The 9,724-nt window shown below is 42.9% G+C and overlaps 1 long non-coding RNA gene across 1 annotated transcript; it reads left to right on the top strand.

Moving 5' to 3' along the window:
* The first annotated feature begins 1,727 nt into the window (after window positions 1–1,727).
* LOC134221170 (uncharacterized) lies at window positions 1,728–7,861 on the top strand. Its single transcript, XR_009982240.1, has 4 exons — window positions 1,728–1,905; window positions 2,317–2,526; window positions 2,586–2,788; window positions 7,644–7,861. It is a non-coding gene; the product is annotated as an uncharacterized LOC134221170 (long non-coding RNA).
* The last annotated feature ends 1,863 nt before the right edge of the window (window positions 7,862–9,724 follow it).

Below are 9,724 nucleotides of genomic sequence, written 5' to 3' on the forward strand. Positions count from 1 at the left end.
TGTTAGCGCCATGATATGTCCTGACGTCGATTTGTGATTCTGTCTGCAGTGGTGATCTCCAGGTGTACCGATACGGAAGGATGTGTTGGAAGAAGGTGCTGCGAATTGAGACTTTCTTAGACTTACGGGCTTGCTCTCAAGCCTCAAGGCGGATCAACAACTCCCGGTCAATAGCTCAGTAACATGAGACCCCTGAACTGTGTCGCAGGGCCGGCATGCTACTGGGTAATTCGGAGGGGCTACGCGGAACAACGGGTGTAGAAACTGCGGAGTTATTTAAATATTGCACTTGTGTAATGGAATTGTGTTGTTGGGTATGACTATGGACGTTTATTGAGAAAATCTAATTAGTAGGATAACAATTTATTGGGACTATTGTGGGTTTGATTTGTTCGGGGTGATTATCCGTTGTTCGGTACGTACCGGGGGTTTTTCTGGACGACGATGGCGAGCGCTCGCAGCAGACGGTGAGTTGGTTGTCGACGACGGCTTGGTAGGAAGATGGCGGGTTGGTAGCTTGATCGACTCGGGACGATGGCGGGGTCGCGGGATGCCTCGATTGGTCGAGATGGCGGCTTGCCACTCTCTGAACGCTATCGATGAAGCTTCGGCGTGCCCTTCGTTGACTCAATCGACGGACCACGGACGAGACCGTATTGGCCGCGCCGAGAAGGGTACTCTCCGGCGGAACTGTGCCGGAAATCCTTTGTGATTAGACCAAGATCCAACGCGGACGTTGACTCAGTCGATCGTGCTGCGTGAGGTCGCTAATCTAGCGAATTATACAAACGAACAAAAGGTCCTACGGACCAGAATAGTTTTAAAACTCTTCCTCCAGGCTTTTCTGGTAGTCCTAGTTACCTGAACGAACTATTAGGGGCCACAAGATGTCGTTCACTTCTATTTAAAAATCACTGAGGCACTATAGAGGCACTCTCACTCACGGCTTACTTGCACGGACGCCAGTTTGCTAATGAGCAATTATCTTTACCCCAGAGGTATGCAGACCTTTTCCTTTTCCATGGAGTTTTCCCGCCCAATTGTCCATACTTCCATTATCCTTATCCACTCCTTCCATGTCGACCAACATGTCCTTCTCCCCCTTTTACCACAGTAGACCAACATGACCCATTCAATCCTTCTTTAATTGGTTTTACAATTCTCACATTAACATTTTTCACATTACAAATTAATAACAATGTTTACACAACTAACTTTTACATTTGATTTTTGACTAATCCTACTTATTTTACACAATTTATATTAAACAAACACAACAGTTTCTAAACAAGACACAAATTGAAATTAAATCTAAGAGATATGTAACTGAACGGTTACACTATCCTCCCGCCACGGTAAATAATTGAAGTACTTCAATTATTTATATTTTTTTTTTACCTACATAGAACACTAGTTAATAAAATAAACCACAAAGACAAATGCCATTTATTTCTATATATATATATATATATATATATATATATATATTTTTTTTTACGAATCGCGAAGCAGTATAAAAACGATTAAAGTTTACTTGGACATGACACAACATTTTAAAATCAGCTGGCAACTAAAGGTCAAATTCCCCTACAGAATTTGCCATAATTACTCTAGTGTGTTTTCATCTTGTTAGTATGCATGTAGATAAGCACGAACACATTATGGTAAAACGATCATTCTAGTACCTTTTTTATCAACTTCATCTAGTCCTGCCATTCGATGGTAGGTAATGAAATTAAAAAGGCCGTTCTAGTCTATTGTTCACACGTAGTGCATACTATCACTGAAGGTGATTAGTACGTTGAATTCGTTGCCTTATTAATTAGCTGTACATAAAACAAATTGACAAACGAACGAGAAACAAATTAAAAACTGTGATGAATCTAAAAGAGTATATACAGATAGGTACTAATTACGAGAATTATTTCCTGCATTTTTCGACCAGGCGGCCGTCCTGATCATGGCGGAACAATGCAGAGAACGAGTTCGTAATGAGCAATATAGCTTTCTGCAGAAATACTATTGTATGTGGTACGTGCTCAGTTCTATGGCTTGCGATCGCATTGCTGCTAAAAACGTTATGCTACCTAAGATAAATTTTATTATTTCTATTTAAAACTATTTGGAACCTACAATTGACTATATCAATACCTAATTATTATCTCTCCTCTAGGAAAGCGCGCGCTAGCATTGTTCTTTTGTATGGCGCCTACAAAAGAACCTCTTCGTATCCTCATTCACTATCTCTACTCCTATATGTATGACATCATTCACAATGGCTTACTTATTTATTTTCTTTCTTTGCCTCTCGATTAGCAAACAAATAAAATTCCACCGTTGCTACGAAACCTCTGGTCATCCCTGCCATGGGCTCCTCGGGTCACATCCGTGAGGAAACGTGTAATCTCTCGCTGGTTGCACAAACGAGAGCGTGGTGGAGACAAAGCGTTGAGTTCAGCGAACACGGCCAAGTGATGACAACAAATTATCTTCATCGAGATGAGGGAATTGCATCGTACTGTTTTCGTAAACACAACTTAATCCCGTCATCGAACTGCTTTTATTAATCCTAATATACTTTTTAGGACTCAACCTCCTCACCAGGACGAAGGTCTGCAGCCGAGAATATTCCAAGGACTTTTCCGGTACTGTCCGCAAGCTCGTACGAACTCGTACCACGCTTCGCGACAATTACACAGGGCGTGTAGACCGGTCCATATTTCGCATTGTAGTGCTCTGAGGCTGACGAAGGTTTGAAGTTCCGTTTGTAGACCTTCTGTCCTATTCGGTAAGTCGTACAAAACTTTTTATGCCTCAAATTATACGATTTCCTGCTATTCTCGTGACTCTTCTTCAAATTTTCTTCAACAACTGTGAACAATTTTTCATTGATCTTCTTGCGCATATCATCTCTTTCCTCAACTGAAATCTCCCTATCTTCTCTTTCCATTCTATGCTCAACGCCCATAGTGGTCTTCTCGTGACCATACAGAATCCGATAGGGAGAGAGACCAGTTGAGGCGTGAATGCTAGTGTTAACCATTTCCTCAATTTCTGCTATTTTAGTGTCCCATAGCCGTTGGTCCTTCTCCATATAAGTGCGGAGGCAGGCATTAATGGTTCTATTTGTCCTTTCGACCGGGTTTGCCTGGCTATGGTGACGTGAATTTAACCAGTGTTGAATTTTTCGCCTGGACAACATTGCTTGGAATTCCTTTCCTACGAATGTAGTCGCATTATCTGAGATGATAACTTCAGGGGTGCCCAATCTTCTGAACCAACAGTCCTCAATAATTCGGCATACCTCTTTGCTCTCTATTTTCCTTACTGGGACTAGCTGAATCCATTTGGAGAATAAATCCATCAAGACAAGCAAGTGACTTTTTCCTCTTTGACTACGAGGAAGATTTTGGATGAAGTCGAGTGCCAGAATTTGAAAGGGTTTGCTGGTCACCCGTTGGTTCCCCATTAGCGGTGCAGTTGGCAGGGTTGAGGGTTTGCATTGTTTGCATACGCTACATAACCGCACATATTTTCGTACAAACGAAGACATTTTGGGCCAATAATAGCGAATTTTCAATCTATGAATAGTTTTTTCAAATCCTGGATGCAGTGTTTGGTCATGTTCCTGCCTTAATACTTCTTCCCGGACATCTTCTGGCAAGCACAGTTTCCACTCGAAACGATAATCCATTGCATCTGTGGTCGAAGGTACAAACTTATAAAGTTTATCGTGCTCAATTTTAAAATCAGGAAAGTCGTCTGGAGATTTTAAAACCTTTTTATACACTGAGGAGTACCAGTCACTCTTACTCAGGTCTATAGCTTCCACTGCACGAGAGAGTGCGTCCGGAACCACGTTTTCGGAGCCTTTCCGGTGTTTCACTCTCATGTCATATTGTTGGAGCAGCATGCTCCAACGACTTAGTTTGGACGATGGTTTCCATTTGGAATTCATTATGAATGAAAGAGCGGACGAGTCAGTAATTAGGGTGAACCGCGCACCCTCGACATATGGCCTAAACTTTTCGATGGCTTCTAATGCGGCTACCCCTTCTTTCTCCGCTGCTTTCCAAGATTTTTGCGCCATCGTCAGCTTACGCGAAAAGTACGCAATCACGTGTTCCTTCCCGTCGACATCCTGTGTTAGAACTCCGGCTATGGCGGTATCACTCGCATCGGTTTGGATGGTAAACGGCCTTCCGAAATCAGGGCAAGCCAGGATTGGTGCTGTTATGAGCCTTTCTTTCAGTACATTGAAAGCGGTTTCAGCATCCTCATTCCACTGTACGACCTTTGGCTTCCCTTTTAGCAAATTTGTTAAAGGAGCCGTCATTTCGCTAAATTCCGAAATAAAACGTCGGTAATAATTTACCATTCCCAGAAAACGCCTCAACGACCTCACGGACGTTGGCCTTTCGAAGTTGACTATGGCCTCAATTTTATCCGGATTAGGTCGGATTCCTTTCTGGGAAAGTACGAATCCTAAATACGGGAGTTCCTGCACGCAAAACTTCGATTTATCGATATTAATTGAGAGATTTGCAGCTCTCAACCGTTTAGCCACTTCTTTCAGACTCCGGAGATGTTCCTCAAAAGTGTTGCTTACTATGACGATATCGTCAAGGTAAACAAACACATTTGGCTCCAGTTCACCATACCCTAGCACCTGGTCCATCAACCGCGACAATGTGGCCGGGCTATTGACCAGTCCAAATGGTAGTCTGGTGAACTGGAACAACCCCCTTCCAAACACCCGGAACGCTGTGTACTTTCTAGATTCGGAGTCCAACGGGATTTGCCAGAAAGCCTTCGAAAGGTCAATCGTAGACAAGTACTTGGAAGCTCCTAATCTACCCAGAATGCGGTCCTGGTGTGGGAGGGGGTAGGCATCTCGACGGGTTCTTTCATTTAATTTGCGCGCATCTAGACACATGCGCACTTTAATACGGCCTTCTGCTTCTGATTCGCCCTTTTTAGTCACAGGAACAATTAACAGAGCCCAATCACTGTTGGACCGCTCTACGACGCCAGAGTCGATCCACTTATCTAACTCCTCATTTACACTCTTTTGAATTTCCGGGGACCATGGGTACGGATTTAATCTGATTGGAGCAGTATTTGTGAACTGTTCATCAAATTCAATTTTGTGGGATATCAAGGGCGTAATACTTAATTTATCACCCTCGACGAACACCTTAAACTCCTTTTTAACCTCTCGTAGCATCGCTTCCTGTTCCAAGGTCACGATCGATTCATCGTCCTGTCCAACTTCCAACTCCTCTACCTCACATTTTTCAAAATTTACCGTGGGTTCAATATTAAAAAGCTTCCAAAAATTCATTCCTAATATTAGACGACGATTCAAAGTAGGTGCTACGACGGCTGTGACAATCCTAGTTTGTCCATTGAACTCCATGGGCAGATTCACATATCCCTTCACATCTAGTGGTAAACCTCCTGCTGTAGTCAGTTTCACTCCAGTAGGCTGCAATTTCAGCTTCAAATCGCGCAATAGTTTTCCGCTTCCGATTCCCAATACCGTCATCTGCGCTCCGCAGTCTAGCAAACCAATCAATTGAATACCCATGACATCTACTTTGGCAAACGGTCGATTATCTCCCTCTATTTGTACTGTGAGTTCCCCAACTTCCTGAACAGAAGAAACGAATTTAGTTAGAGGCTTTGTAGTACGACATCGACGACCTCTCACATCGATCGCTTTCCGTTTTTTGCACAAAATGGGCAATCTGGCCTTCTGAAACCTTGGAAACCACACGTTGTACAAAAAACTTCTTTTGCCTTCAAACACGCACTGGAATGGTGATAATTTCCTCTGCAATTGAAACATACCGTTCGTTCCGGAATCCGATATTCTTCAATCCGCTTCTGTAGAATTTCCTTACTGGTACCTTCTCCTGCATTCAAGTTGGACTGCGAAGATTTCGGCTTCGGTATATTTGTCTTGGCCTGTTCTGGTGCGGGTTTCCAAGGACCTTTGTTATCATTCCTGGAACCCTGATACACACCAGAATTTCGATTTCTCCAATCCGGTCTGCTCCTGGAAGAATTCTCTCTCCAATCATTCCTTTGTGGTCTCTGTGTCTGCAGATGAGGCCCACTGTTGATTTCATGAACTTGTGATGACCTGGACCCCTGCTCTACTTCCGGTTTCCGATACAAGAACCAATTAGCAGAGTCCAACTTTCGCCCCCATACTTTCAACATCCTCAACGTTCGGACTCCTTTAACCAACAATGAGTTCTTATAGTCCGACCGGAGATTTCGGAAAATTATATCAAATCTCCGATGTTCTGTTGGCGGGACCGCCATTTGCTCGAAAATCTCCTTGATTGCGTTGTAATAGTCCTGGAATTTCTCCCCTCTCTTCTGTCTTCTTGCCGCAGCTTGCTGTTCGTAGTGGTAATCCATGTCTGGCGGTTGGAATTCCAGTTTTAACTCGGCCACCAGTTCAGCCCAATTACGAAACTCTCGATTTCTCTTTCCCTCAATATACCAAGCCCTCGCATCTCCAGAAAACAAATGGATTGCTTCGTTGAACAGACTTTGCTTGCTTATGTTCTCCGCTTCAGCCATGAACTCTACTTCAGACACAAACTTATTCAAACCTCTCCCGTCATCTTTTCCATCATATTTTAGCTTCCAGTCACATACTGGCCTTGGTCTTCGTTTCAGCCTCCTTCCTATCTCTCGATCTTCTACCCTATCGGTGTCAGTTCCTGCTCGCTCACTATCACTTCCGTTATCTACTCCACTATTTCTATTTGCTATAGACGATTCCGAGTTCATTCTACTCCGTCTCCTAATCGTGACCTTCGCGTCTCTCTGTTCACCTTTAATTTTCGGTTGTATTTCATGTTTTTCCATCAATCTTTGTGAACTACTATTCTTAATTTGTTTCGATTCTTTCGAACCATTTTTTCTTTTCTCTACATGTCTGTGTTTTTCATTCTGAGTTCCTATTTTCAATGCCTTCAATTTAGACGTAACTAAAGTATCGACCCGTAGCATGATCCGTTCAACCAGTTCATCTACGTCGACAGCCTTATCCTCCTGTCTTTTAGGCGTACTGGATCTCCTAGTACGCGTATTTCTCACGGTAAAGTTGAATTCTTCTTCATCTACGCTATTTTCCTCCTTTTCACTTTCTTCTGTATTTCCTTCTTCACTACTCTCCGAATCATCATTTCCAGTTCGCGGGTTCGAACTACTATCTACTTCCTCGTCACTCTTATTGTCACTAGGCCTTTGGGAAACCCTGCGGTTTGCTACGTTGAGCAATCCTCCCGAATATTCCCCTATTACCTCTGGATCTCTACTATTCCGTGAAAAATAATCATTCAACAATCCCTGGGCGATCTTTTTCAACCCGTCCGTGTTGAATACTTTTCTTAACCGAAACAACCGAAAGTACAGGTGAACCAGACGCGTTTCCAATTGTGGAAAATCTGTTTTCTTCACCTTTTTATTTTCCAGTGAATCCCTAATCATCGCAATCTTCTCTTCTACCTGTCGTGACTCCGTGTCCCGAGCCTCTTCTACTATCTTTCTCGATATAAAACTATTCGACTCTCGTTCTTCCTTCATCGCATTTCGTAATTTTCTCCGTTTTATATCTCTAGATTCACCACTAGAAAACTCCACTCTGCGTAGGGCAAGTTCGTATTCTAGTTCATCATCCAGAAGATGATTCACGTTCATCGACCGATACAAGTCTATCAATTCAGAATTCATCGCAATAAAATTCAGGAAATTATGTAAAAGTTCAATAAAAATAATGGAGTTCAATAAAATTCAATATTATGCGTAAAAATAAAAGGTAAATTAAGATATTCAAATAAAAATTCAAAGCTTAAGACTAAAAATGATAATGTTTAGAAATTTATAAGAAAATACAATAAACCGTGCTATCTTTTGTGTTGTTTCGTATTGTGTACTTTGTTCATTCAGGACCTTTGAGAAATGTTCAAGTGTATTGTTCACGTGTATGTCCTTTTTAGATTAGTCTCCAGCACCAATTTCAAAAAATGTCCCAGTCACCGAAACCAATCAAGTTTTTACTGCTTTTGTGCCAACTTTTCTTTGTTTTGCACTCTTTCGCCACCGAGTATGGCCACTGTCTTCACGATTCAATTCACCAATTCGCGATCTATGATTAGCGGTTTTCAACTGTCGGACTGCAAAATCAATTAATTGATTGCGCACTCTCCTGTCGCCCAGTTAAAAAAATCTCAAGATTTTTTTTCCAAATACTAATCGTTCCTCCGATTACCGATCACGACTTTAACGTTGGTCGCCAATTGAGACTTTCTTAGACTTACGGGCTTGCTCTCAAGCCTCAAGGCGGATCAACAACTCCCGGTCAATAGCTCAGTAACATGAGACCCCTGAACTGTGTCGCAGGGCCGGCATGCTACTGGGTAATTCGGAGGGGCTACGCGGAACAACGGGTGTAGAAACTGCGGAGTTATTTAAATATTGCACTTGTGTAATGGAATTGTGTTGTTGGGTATGACTATGGACGTTTATTGAGAAAATCTAATTAGTAGGATAACAATTTATTGGGACTATTGTGGGTTTGATTTGTTCGGGGTGATTATCCGTTGTTCGGTACGTACCGGGGGTTTTTCTGGACGACGATGGCGAGCGCTCGCAGCAGACGGTGAGTTGGTTGTCGACGACGGCTTGGTAGGAAGATGGCGGGTTGGTAGCTTGATCGACTCGGGACGATGGCGGGGTCGCGGGATGCCTCGATTGGTCGAGATGGCGGCTTGCCACTCTCTGAACGCTATCGATGAAGCTTCGGCGTGCCCTTCGTTGACTCAATCGACGGACCACGGACGAGACCGTATTGGCCGCGCCGAGAAGGGTACTCTCCGGCGGAACTGTGCCGGAAATCCTTTGTGATTAGACCAAGATCCAACGCGGACGTTGACTCAGTCGATCGTGCTGCGTGAGGTCGCTAATCTAGCGAATTATACAAACGAACAAAAGGTCCTACGGACCAGAATAGTTTTAAAACTCTTCCTCCAGGCTTTTCTGGTAGTCCTAGTTACCTGAACGAACTATTAGGGGCCACAAGATGTCGTTCACTTCTATTTAAAAATCACTGAGGCACTATAGAGGCACTCTCACTCACGGCTTACTTGCACGGACGCCAGTTTGCTAATGAGCAATTATCTTTACCCCAGAGGTATGCAGACCTTTTCCTTTTCCATGGAGTTTTCCCGCCCAATTGTCCATACTTCCATTATCCTTATCCACTCCTTCCATGTCGACCAACATGTCCTTCTCCCCCTTTTACCACAGTAGATCAACATTACCCATTCAATCTTTCTTTAATTGGTTTTACAATTCTCACATTAACATTTTTCACATTACAAATTAATAACAATGTTTACACAACTAACTTTTACATTTGATTTTTGACTAATCCTACTTATTTTACACAATTTATATTAAACAAACACAACAGTTTCTAAACAAGACACAAATTGAAATTAAATCTAAGAGATATGTAACTGAACGGTTACAGAATGGTCATATTCTTGGAGGCGGCGAAATCAATTAGTCGTAGGCCGTTTTCGTTCGTCAGCCTGTGAGCGCTGAACTTCCCAATAGTCGGTCTAAACTCCTCCTCTTGGCCAACCTGAGCGTTCAAATCTCCTATGATGATTTTGACGTCGTGGCTTGGGCAGCTGTC

This window comes from Armigeres subalbatus, chromosome 3, assembly GCF_024139115.2.
Source record: "Armigeres subalbatus isolate Guangzhou_Male chromosome 3, GZ_Asu_2, whole genome shotgun sequence".
NCBI lineage: Eukaryota > Metazoa > Arthropoda > Insecta > Diptera > Culicidae > Armigeres > Armigeres subalbatus.